Below are 12,269 nucleotides of genomic sequence, written 5' to 3'. Positions count from 1 at the left end.
TGTTAAGATGACTTACTTGCATTTTTCTTTGATTCTTCCTTCTTATTAGAAAAGGACAATACTTTCTTTTATGAGGTGATTGTCTGTGTATGGATGTATGTATGTGTTTTTTGTGTATGTTTAAGATATGCAACATGATGTTATACATAGACATAATGGTTATGAAAGTCAAGCAAATTAACATGTCCATCACCTGGTGTAGTTACTGTTTTGTTTTTGTAGTAAGAGCATCTAAAATCTGCTCTCTTATCAAATTTTCAGTATATTTACAATATTATTAACTATAGTCCTCATGCTGTGCATTAGGTCTCTAGAGTCATTCCTCCTACATAACTGTGAGTTTGTACCTTCTGATCTACATCTCCCCATTTCCTCCCCCTGCCCACTCATGCTACCCACTGCTTTACTCCCTGTTTCTACATAATGTTCAACTTTTAAAGATTCCACATATAAATGACACCATGCAGTTGTTATTTTTTTTTTTTCTGTGCCTGGCTTATTTCACTCAGTGTAATGCCCTTCAGGTTTATCTGTGTTTCTGCAAATGACAGGACCTCTTTTTATAATTGCTGAATAATATTCTATTGTGTGTATATAATATATATGTACCATGATTTCTTTATTCATTCGTTGTTCATTGACTCTTAGGTTGCTGGACTATCTTGGCTATTGTGAACAATGCTGCAATGAACATAGAGTGTAGGTATCTCTCTGAGGTGCTGAATTCATTTCCCTTAGGTATATACCAAGCAGAGGGATTGCTAGGTTATGTGCTAGTTCTACTTTTAATTTATTGAGGAACCTCCATACTCTTTTTGTTGTACTGCTTTGCATTGCCCCCAACAGTGTACAAGTATTTTATTTTCTCCACATCCTCGCTGATACTTTTACTTTTTGACTTTTGAAGAATAGCTATCCTAACAGGTGTGAGATGATGTCTCATAGTTTTGATTTGCATTTCCCTGATTTACATGGTTTACAAATGTTTTCTACCACTCTGTAGGCTGCCTTTTCATTTTGTTGATTGTCTCCTTTACTGTGAAGCAGATTTTCAGTTTAATGTAGTCTCACTCGTTTATTGTTGCTTTTATTGCCTGATCTTTTGGTGTGATAGCCAAAGAAATCATTGCCAAAGCCACCATCAAGGGCTTTCTCCCTATGTTTTCTTCCAGAAGTCTTGTGTTTTCAGATCTTACATCTTTAATCCATTTTGAGTGGACTTTTTTGTGTATGGCATAACAGAAGGTCCAGCTTCATTCTATTGTATATGGATATCTAGTTTTCCAGCACTACTTATTGAAGAGCTATCCTTTCTTTCCACATTGTGTCTTTTTTGTGGCCTTGCCAAGAATTAGTTGCATGTATAAGCTTGGGTTTATATCTGGCTCTCTATTCTGTTTCTTTGGTTTATGTGTCTATTTTATGCCAGTAACATACTGTTTTGATTACTATAGCTTCATAATATCATTTGAAATATGGAATTGTGATGCTTCCAACTTTTTCTTTTTTAAGATTGCTTTGTCTATTCAAGGTCCTTTGCAAGTCCATATGAATTCTAGTATTGCTTTTTCTATTTCTGTGAAAAACATAATTAAAATTTTGTAGAGACTGTTTTGCATATGCATATTGTTTTGCAGGGTATAAACATTTAAAAAATATTAATTATTCAATCCATTAATTGTAGATATATTTTCTTCATTTGTGTCTTCTTCAATTCCTTTTATCAATGTTTTATAGTTTTCAGATCTTTCACTTGCTTGGTTGAGTTCATTTCTAAGTATTTAATTTTTTGGTGCTACAGTAAATGCTACTGAAAATAATATTTTTTCTTGATTTCTTTTTGCATATATCATTATTGTTGTAAAGAACTTATTTTTGTATTCTACTACTTTACGGAATTCATTTATTAGTTCTAACAGGCTTCTGTCTTTGTTAGAGTCTAGGGTTTTCTATATATAGAATTATGTCATCTGCAAATAGGGATAATTTTACTTCTTCCGGGGAAGGATTACATCTATTCCTGTTTTACAGATAGCAAATGTATGACATAGAAGTTGAATAACTTTACCAAAGCTGTACAATTAGTAAATGGAGGATCCAGGACTGAAATGTAGGCAGGCTGACCCAAGAGCTGGTTCTCCAAGGACAGACGAACATGCAACAGACTGCAGAACCCACTTTGAGGTGCCTCTTGGTTTCCAACCACAAATGAGGACACCTTGCTAGAGAAACCGTCCAAGTAAAGGCTCATCCATCATTTGCCTTGGGAGAGGCAGCTAAGCAGAAAATGCACTAGAATGGGAGTCAGAAGTACTGGATTCTGGCCCCAGGTTACTAAGCAACCTTAGGACTTTGGGTAAGTAACTTAGCACTTATTCTTTAAATAGGGATGAAAATACTTGTCCTGCCTCTTTTTAGTGGATAGTTATTAGGCTCAATTGATATCATGTGTGTGAAAGTATATTATGAAATATAAAACTCTCTACAAATAGTAGGTAGAGAGGGGCTTGGGGCATAAATTTTGTATGTTGAAAAAATGAGTATTTTAGGGTAAGATAAGATGTTTTGTGACCTTTCCCATATAGCTTTTTCCATCCATTCTAGCTTTCATTCCCTCACCTTGTGATTTTTTGCCTTTTATTCCTACTGACCCATAAATTAAGAGATTTTTACATTTTTGTGTGGATGAGGGGAGTTCTGAGAACATTAACAAGACAGGGAGAAACTCAGGCCCTTGCTGAGATAAGTCATTCAGATCAGAATTAGGCTGAAAGTATATGCAAAGTGGTTTCCAAATCAGTATCTTCAGTGATTTTAGCAAAAAGTAAAGACACCTGAAACTGAGTGCTTTTTAAGACCCTCAAATACTTATTGAGGTTTCCAGCTGTCTTTAGATCATATTGTGTGGTGGTTAGAATTTCAAGTACTTTTCCAGAGCCTTCTACCTTGAAAGCTCTGGACAGCCTCCTTTTGGCATCACATCAGTGTAATTTGTATATTCTGATCCCCTGGTGCCTGGGGAGTGAATGATGAAATATTCATGCTGGTGACCATTCATTTTCCCTCCACTAAAAGTCTCTGCTATCATCCTCTTGAAAGAGAGTTATGGAATTTACCTGCTGCTAAATGCCTGTGCTCTTATGAAAACGCCCAAATCAAATTCACAAAATTAGATTTCCAATTTGAATCAGCTTGGAGTGGATCCTAGATAAAACTATTAGAGTCTTTCCTGTGACTTCCCTTCATTGTTTTCAACCCCCCACCTGAGAACTCATTTTACTTTCTGTTCCCAGAGCTTCAATGTAGTTGGAGAAGTGTTCTTGTCTCATAGACTGATACATTTGTCAACTCAAGTGTGATATAGATATTTTTATATCTTACTTTCTAACATCATAAGTCTCATTTTGGACATATAACACTTTAGAACTTCTGGATTTTCCTGAAGTAGCTCTCATTTAAACTTACAAGACCACGGTCACAAAAATCAAGAATTACTGGGCGTGGTGACTCATGCCTGTAATACCAGCAATTTGGGAGGCTGAGACAGGAGGATCACTTGAGCCTGGGAGTTTGAGACTATCTTGGGCAACACAGTGAGATTCCCCATCTCTATAAAAACATTTAAAAATTAGTCGGGCATGGTAACATGCACCTGTGGTCCCAGCTACTTGGGAGACCTTGGTGGGAGGATGGCTTGAGCCTGGGTGGTCAAGGCTGCAATGAGCCATGATCGTACCACAGCATTCCAACCTGGGTGACAGAATGAGACCCTGTCTCAAAAGCAAAAAAGAAGTCAAGAGTCAATTTTAAGTAAAGAAATTTGTCACTCAAATTGGAAACAACCTGTAAACACTTTAGACTGTAAATCTTTAATGCTGTAAACACTTTTGCAGTCCCAAAGGAAACTGACTAACCCGTGTTCTGCTATTTACAGGTCCACTGCAGCCGAAGGCCATTGCTCTTGAAATTTCACCTATCACCTCAGACAAGCAAGCAAGGAATGAATAGCTAGGACTATGTTGTGTGTTTCCTGTGAGGCCACATCTCAGTTTAGGTTCTTGAGATGAGGATCTAGATGCAAGTAATTTATTTAGGAGATGATTCCAGGAAACAGGGTTGAGGCAGGGGTAGAATGAGAGGTGAGGAGGATAAGCCAACAACGCAACAACAATAAATAAAGAGTGCGTTACTGACCTGGCTACCACTGTGGGAACTGGGTTTCATTCCACAGTAGACCCTCTAAGAAACCCTGCTTTCAAAAGACACGATGCTGGGGCAAGTATCCACTGTAATCTCTCCCCCGTTGTTTACTGGCTGCCCCCCAGAGTATAAAGTGCCCTACCCTTCTGGCTGCTCCTGCATATGGGCTAACACAGTTTTTGAGCTTTAGAGGAAGCCCTGAGATAAAAAAGCAGAAAAAAGCTGTGCAACATAATTGATGTGGCTCTCAATTATGTGCATAGAATCCTCTGTTACGGCTGCTTAGAAATAAGAGGCAAGTTGAATGGATATGATGGTGGCCCTAAAAGCATCTGCCACAGTTAGTTCCAAAAGTTCTTCAGATAAGGGATATTAAGGTTGCTCAAAGAGGAAAGTACAGGGTAGTAGGAGAGAAAATAAGTAGTAAAAGAAGAAGCAGACACTTTCCAAGAAGGTAGGAAAAAGGAGGACCAGTAGCAGAATGGCTTTTGTGGGAGAGGCAAGGCTCAGGAATGGCCCTGTGTAATATCTTACATACCCACCTAGTTATTCACTACTTCCCACCACACACATCAAAGTCCTTTCTCTTCTCTGTTCCTTTGCCGTGCTGTTCTCTTATCTTGGAAACTCCTCGTGCCAGCCATTTCATTATACCAATTCAGCTTAACCTTTGAAGCACAATGCAGCTAGCTCCTTCCTTGATGGCTCTTCAGACGGCTCACTATGTAATCAACAAATCCCCCCTTCTACATTCTCACACACTATATCCATTCTGTGTTTTCATTCATTTATTTATCCATCCATTCAGCAACTCTTTATTAAGTACTTCCTACTGGCAAACAAATAGTCATGTATTTGGATTAACTATATCTTATACCAAACCTTGTAAACCAAGGACCATGTTTCAGCTGTCTATGGCAGTGATCATATGGTTCCTAGACCAACAACATCATCATTCCCTGGAAACTTATTAAAAATGTCATTTCTGGGTCCCATCTCAGACCTGCTGAATTAGAAACTCCGGGAATGGAGCCCAGCAGTCTGTATTTTAACTCGCTTTCCAGGTGATTCTAAGGCATGCAGTATTTTGAGAATCAGAGTATCCCCAGTATCTGGCCATATTGAGTAACCAATACATTTTTGTTGAATTTGTTTATATTTATGTAGTATACTGTCAGGGATGCCCTAATCTAAACTCTGGCTCTTAGAAGTGATAAACTCTATTAACATGCAAAGGCTCAAATAAATAGGACCCTTCTATGTACCAAAAGAATGATACATTCACTCATGAGGCAGTTGGTAGCTTGGGGTCTTCTCAGTTCGTAGTCTACAGAAGCATAGAAACAAGGACAGCACTGCTGACCATAGCATGCTTAAGCTGCACCCATCTCCCTTCCTAAATGTTCCTCAGACCACACATCTGTCATGCCTGTGAGTGACAAGGTCTACATGGGTCAGTACTTCTGTTGAGTTCTTTGCGACCTGCCAATCAATAGGAGGGAATGTCCAGTTCATACAGGAAAATGAGCGTGCCCTCTGGAAGAAGAGAACTCTTAGGGTGATTCTTAAATGTCAAACCTAAGTTATTCCCTAGTTGGGTGTCAAGCCCTTTAGGCAACTGCATCAAAACTGGTGGTTGATGATGCAAAAACTTGCCAAAGTTTTCTAGTGAAGCCCAGTTTGTATACAGTTGTTCCTTAAAAATAAGGTCTAGGCCTGCTAAGTTGCTTTAGTCTACATCTCCTTCTGTAGCTTCTGGCTTCACTTCTCAGGGACTGAGAAACCACATATCCTTTCACACCCTCACACTATGTCTAAACCACTTTTAAAAGAATAGCATAGATGCTTTAAAAATAAAAATATTACTGGAGAACTTCCAAGGAACCTTTGTAGCTTTATGGAACAAAGGTCAGGGAAGAAAACAAGCTTTTTCCAGTGTCACAGCTAGGGGAGGTACTTTGCAATAGCATATCTGCCTTGGGGCTCAGCATCTGTGGTTACACTGCAGACATAACGATGTATTTTGAAAAATATATATGAGCACTGGCTGGAGGAATCCCCTGTAGCTAAGAAGATTGCTTTCAGTCACGATTCTTGGCATCTGCCCTCAGACTGGAATCATAACAATCTGCAATCATTTGCAGAGGCCATTTTCATCCTCTGCCTTCCAAAAGGGTTTTTCATCAAGTGGTAGAAGCAGTTTCTCAGTAGATGCAGAAGGTTAAATCCAAAGAAATGAGTGGTAAGGGCAGGGGAGGAAATAGCTAATATCATTAAATGGCAAAGCTCGTTTTACCCCTGCCTCAACCCTGTTTCCTGGAATCATCTCCTAAATAAATTACTTGCATCTAGATCCTCATCTCAAGAACCTCAACTGAGATGTGGCCTCACAGGAAACAAAACAACACAGTCCTAGCTATTCATTCCTTGCTTGCTTGTCTGAGCTGATAGGTGAAATTTCAAGAGCAATGGCCTTCGGCTGCAGTGGACCTGTAAATAGCAGAACATGGGTTAGTCAGTTTCCTTTGGGACTGCAAAAGTGTTTACACTTAAGCATCCTCCTCAAGTACTAATCTCTGGACTGCCCATTTATTCAGTTTGTATTCTATGTCTCAGATCTGTGTTTTTCATAACTAGATACCTTAACCTTTACCAGTAGATGTACTCAAATTAAGTACTCTTTCAAGTCAGTTCAATAAGAATAAGTTGAGTCCTGCTAAGTCAATGGTTTTCAAATTATAGTGTGCAAAAGAAAGCTTAACTTCTGTGTGCAGAAAAAAACAAGTGAGACTTTATTAAAACTGCAAATGACCTGGCTTCACTTCAACCCACTGAAACCAAATTTTGACTGTGGTTGGTGGTGGGATTGGGAAAGACAGAAGCCTGAAGGCCTGATAACCGCAAGTTTAATCCAGGTGATTTCAATGCAATGTTTGTACAACACTGTGAGAAATGTGGGAGTAAATAATGATCATTTTAATAGTGATCTTCTGTGTCCAAGAGGAAGATCCTACTTAGCATGAAATATTTGAACACTGTAGCAGGAAAGTTGGAGCGTGTAATGAAGTTGTCCGTTTGTGATTTTATTTAGACAGGACAGCATACTCCTCAGGAGAATGGCTTTTGTACTAGTCTTAGTCTGACATTTACTAATGTGTATCCTTGGACAAGTTGCTTAATCTTTTTGAGACTCAATTTCTATATCTACAAAAATGATGAGATAATTCAGGTAAAGTGGCTGGCATACTCCCTACATGGGAGCTATTGTTACTGAGTAAGTGTATACAGAGATGAGTGAGAGATTGTTTAGATCCATAAAGGAGAAAAGTCACCTCTTACGGCCCATGATACGAAGTCTCAGGGTTAAGGAAATAAAAAAAATTTGAAGTGAGCTACAAAGCAATAGGGAATTGTGCTTAGTTCTTCTAGTCAAACCCTAACGGAGATAAAGTTAAGACTTCATTCATTCATTTATTCAACCCATCAAAACCTGGCAGGAGTAAACTGGAGGCTTTCTTTAGATTGTGATTTGAATTTTAAATCCAGCCATACATGGAGGTTTAAACAAATGGAACCAGCTTGGTCACCATGGTCAATCATTTAAACAATTTACTTGCTACCACTTTAAAGTTTCTTTTCCTCTACTGGGTTTCCTTAAAGCTGAGTTTCAGGTCTTGTCCTCTTCCTATCCTATACACTTCTCCTAGGTAATGCTCTTAATGCTTATTTTATTAATTACCAAGAATCTAACTTCTAAATAACCGTCTCCAGTACAAACTTCTCCTCTGAAGTCCAGACTCACATATCCTATTGTCCTGCTCATTTAAAAAACAATCTGAGTAACCCTAAGCTCCAAACTAAAATCATGGTCATCACTCTACAAACTTGATCACCTTCCAGAATTCCTTGGCTAAGTTGGGATTTAACTGGACATGTCAGAAAACTAGTAGTTCTCCTTGATATCGGCCTCTCCCTCCCTAACCTTCTTTACCCAGCACGACCAATCTTCCCTCATGGATTGCAGATTATTTTTTTATTTTTATTTTATTTATTTATTTATTTATTTTTCTCTGAGATGGAGTTTCACTTTTGTTGCCTCAGCTGGAGTGAAATGGCATGATCTCGGCTCACTGCAGCCTCCGCCTCTTAGTTCAAGCGATTCTCCTGCCTCAGCCTCTCAAGTAGCTGGGGCTACAGGCGTGAGCCACCACGGCCAGCCAATTTTCTGTATTTTTAGTAGAAATGGGGTTTCACAGTGTTAGCCAGGCTGTTCTCGAACTACTGACCTCAGGTGATCCACCTGCCTTGGCCTCCCAAAGTGCTGGGAAAGTGCTGGGATTACCGTACCCAGCTGGATTGCAGACTTTTTATCTCCAGAGAAAGCCATATATTCATTGCCACTATCCTAGAAAACAGCTACCATCATCTCTTGCTTAGATTTTAGCAATAGTCGATATAGCCTAATTCCATCCTTCAACTTTGGGCCTTCTCTTCAAAGCTTTCCCACTATTCTGAAAATAAGGACCCAATGGCCTACAAAACTGCATGCTTTCTAGCATGTACTTTTTATATGGTCAGTCACTTCTCTCTACTTTTTAACCCCTTGCTTAATTAACTGCTATGCATCCTATGGATGTCAGTACAAAAAGTTACTTTTTCAGGACAGTGCTTTCTAATTCCCTTCTGGCATTTTCAGGTTCCTTTGTTATATACGCCAATAGAATTGTACTCCATATTGTTTTGTCTAATTTATGTGTTCATTAATGTAATTACTTCACTAACATCAGTATATCCCATTAAACAGTAATCTTCATGAGAGTGAAAACCGTGTGTTTTTTGTTGTTGTTGTTGTTCACCATTATTTCTTTAGTGCCAAGCACATAATAGGTCCACAATAAATATTTATTGAATGAATGTGCGAAAGCTTGCCTGTAAGCCCATCTGTGTGTTGGGGCAGAGACCCTACTTAAGTTTTCCTCTGGTCTCCTTGTTGCTGATAATTTACGATTATTCTGTGGCTAAGAATACAGTGAGCAGACATGATCTCCTGGGTTCACTGTCCTTTCTTTGTTGCATGGGCATTTAAGGCCTTTTATTAAGAAAATTGCTTGACAAAGTGAATAGCACTATTTGGACAGGGAGGAAGAAAGAAGGATAAAAATAGTCACTCTTTGAGAAAAAATGTCCAGTGTCCAGTCCTTAACACTTTGGAAGAGCTTTCAGAGAAAAGTATGCTTTAATACAATCATGCTTTAATACAATGACCCAAATTGAATGTGAGTTTTCTTATTCTGTAAGATGAAATAGACAAGTACTTGTGCATTTCATATCTCTTTGCTTTTGTTTTAAGGGAAACCACCATTCTAGCTAAGGTAGATTTTTACATCCTTTATGGCAGGGGAAATAAAAATTGGTTCATATTTACTGAATATCTACTATTTTTAAGACACTGTTCTGTGTTCTTTTGATTAAAAATGGACACTGGTTATGCATTAGAGTGATTTTTTGCAGGTCCAAAGATATTTTTGCATCTTCTGCTCCTCAGCAGGGTAAATGGACTAGAGGGAAATAACCACCGGAGGAAAGCATGACATGACATTTTAAAAATTTAGCAGTTTGGCCTAGGAGTGAATTAATTATACTGCCCAGTTGGTCCTCTGCTTCGATACTGACTTAGCTTCCAGGTTTCAAGAGTTCATTTTAATTTGGATGTATCTCCTGCCAGATCAGCTTTGGTTTTTGACATCTTGCTTTGGTGAATTTGAAGGTGGTTTCTAACAGAAAAGGTGTGAGCAACCAAGAGCTGGTCAGAGGCCAGATCCAGTGATGTAGTTTGGGTTTCCACCATTGCAATTACAGTCAGTGTTTAGTGACCTTTATCAGTTGCTGCCCAAATTCCTCTCTGTCAGCTATCCTCTATCACTTGCTGAATGACGTGTGGGGTCTCAGAAACAGTGCTAAGAAAGAAGTTTCTATTGGAGCTTCCTAAAGCATAGGTACCTATTAATCAGTTCCATTTTCAGGGGAGCTTTCAATGAAACCATTACTGTGGCATGAAAATTCAAAGGTGTCTGGGACAATCTCCTAATGGTTGGGAGGCAGTAGATGGACAAAATAAAATACATAACCTGCACTGTAACCCTTAGGTCTCATTTGTTTTTCTTTTCATCTGACCTTGAAGTTTCTTTTTTTGTTTTGTTTTTGTTTTTTGAGATGGAATCTCACTCTGTCGCCCAGGCTGGAGTGCAGTGGTGTGATCTTGGCTCACTGCAAGCTCCGCCTCCCGGGTTCAAGTCATTCCCCTGCCTCAGCCTCCCGAGTAGCTTGGATTACAGGCGCCCGCCACCACACCTAGCTAATTTTTTGTATTTTTAGTAGAGACCGGGTTTCACCGTGTAAGCCAGAATGGTTTCGATCTCCTGACCTCGTGATCCGCCCGCCTCAGCCTCCCAAAGTGCTGGGATTACAGGCATGAGCCACCGCGCTTGGCCTGAGGTTTCTTTATATCAAGTCATAAATAACTCCCAGGGCATTTTGCACCGATGTTCACAGTTTATGCTTTTAGCCAATGTTAGTATGAGTTGTACTGTCTTCCATAGACTCAGAAAACACCACCAAGGCTCCAATACCCCAAATTTCATTAAATTCATTTTTTTCTGCATTTTGAAGGAGAATACTGCCATCTTAAAAGAAAAGGATTCTGGTATTTAAAAATGTATGTGCTGAGCAATGTGCTAGGTCTTTTACATATGTTATCTGATTTATAGGTCTTTATAGAGAATGTGGTTGTGCAAATAAAACACATTCTGTAAACTTGTACTCTAAAAATAGCAGTATACTGGAACAATAGACTTTGGGAAGACCGCTCAAAACCTATTCAACTTTGTAATGCAAACACTATCTTAATTTAAAAAATACTAGCTTAGTTAAAATAGCATAGAATTCATCTATAAAAAAAGGTACAGGTGGCTTGATGGACTGAGGCATAAAGAGGGGCGCAACTGCTGAGTTAAGGGAAAATTGCTCAATAACAATTTCAAAGCAGAGCACATGGCAAAACTGAGTCAAGAGGCAGAATGTGGGGGGAAATTAGCATGACATACACTACTCTATTCCTCTGAGACTTACTGTACTTAGCTGTGTGGGTGTACTTTGCATTCAGCTGTAGTTTCTTAGTGGTGTAAAATAGCATAGGCTGGAAAAAAGTCTATAAACCAACATGACCTCTGAATTATACTGGCATAATTCCCTGTATAACAATCACCCATAAACTAATTCACACTATAAAAATAAGCATTGTAGAAGAGCAGAGGATAATTTTTATAATCATCTTTTTGTAGGTTGGTAGACACACACATTTTGTATAACTGAGAGAACCAAGGCCCAGAGGGCTCAAAGAACATCCCCAAAATCACCCAGTTATATAGTAGCTAGGTCTGAGTTTAGAGCCAGGTTTATGCTTTTCTTTCTCTAAGGGATTTCAGGCATTTTAAATGTTAAAATTATATGATGCCTCTGGGGAAGAGGATAGAAAATCAACATATAATAAAGGTCTAGTATGTACAAGCACTGAAATACGCATTCATACACCAGTGTCTTCAGGTTTTTTGAGGTGGATTCTTCTTTATAAACAAAAAGCCTGCGTTTCTACCCAAATCACACTCATAGTGAATAGTTGATTTGAAGTATTTCTGTTTGTAGGGCCTATCCTCTGCCCACTGTACCAATTGGTCCTTCATGGCGGTACAAGGAAAGAGAGAGGAGGAGTGCTTGTTCAATTGTAATTCCAGGACAATGTCACTAAACATTAAGATCTAGATCTTTCCTTCTATGTCACCATCATGCTATCAGAAGGGAGCGAATTAGTTATTAAGATGTAAAAAAAGGAAAGCTCACTATAATGTCAAAGGTTGACATTAACAGCCAATTCTATACCCTATTACTTCAAAATGACCACAAAGATAGCAAATCATCACGAACAGGATCCTGTTTCTAGAATCAAAAGATTCGTTCTAGGTCTATGACTTGCAAGCTGTATAGTCTTGTGAAACTAAAAAATGACACTGAAA

This window comes from Colobus angolensis, unplaced genomic scaffold (assembly GCF_000951035.1).
Source record: "Colobus angolensis palliatus isolate OR3802 unplaced genomic scaffold, Cang.pa_1.0 Scaffold411, whole genome shotgun sequence".
In the NCBI taxonomy this organism is placed as follows: Eukaryota; Metazoa; Chordata; class Mammalia; order Primates; family Cercopithecidae; genus Colobus; species Colobus angolensis.
Note: the sequence above shows the minus strand (reverse complement) of the source record.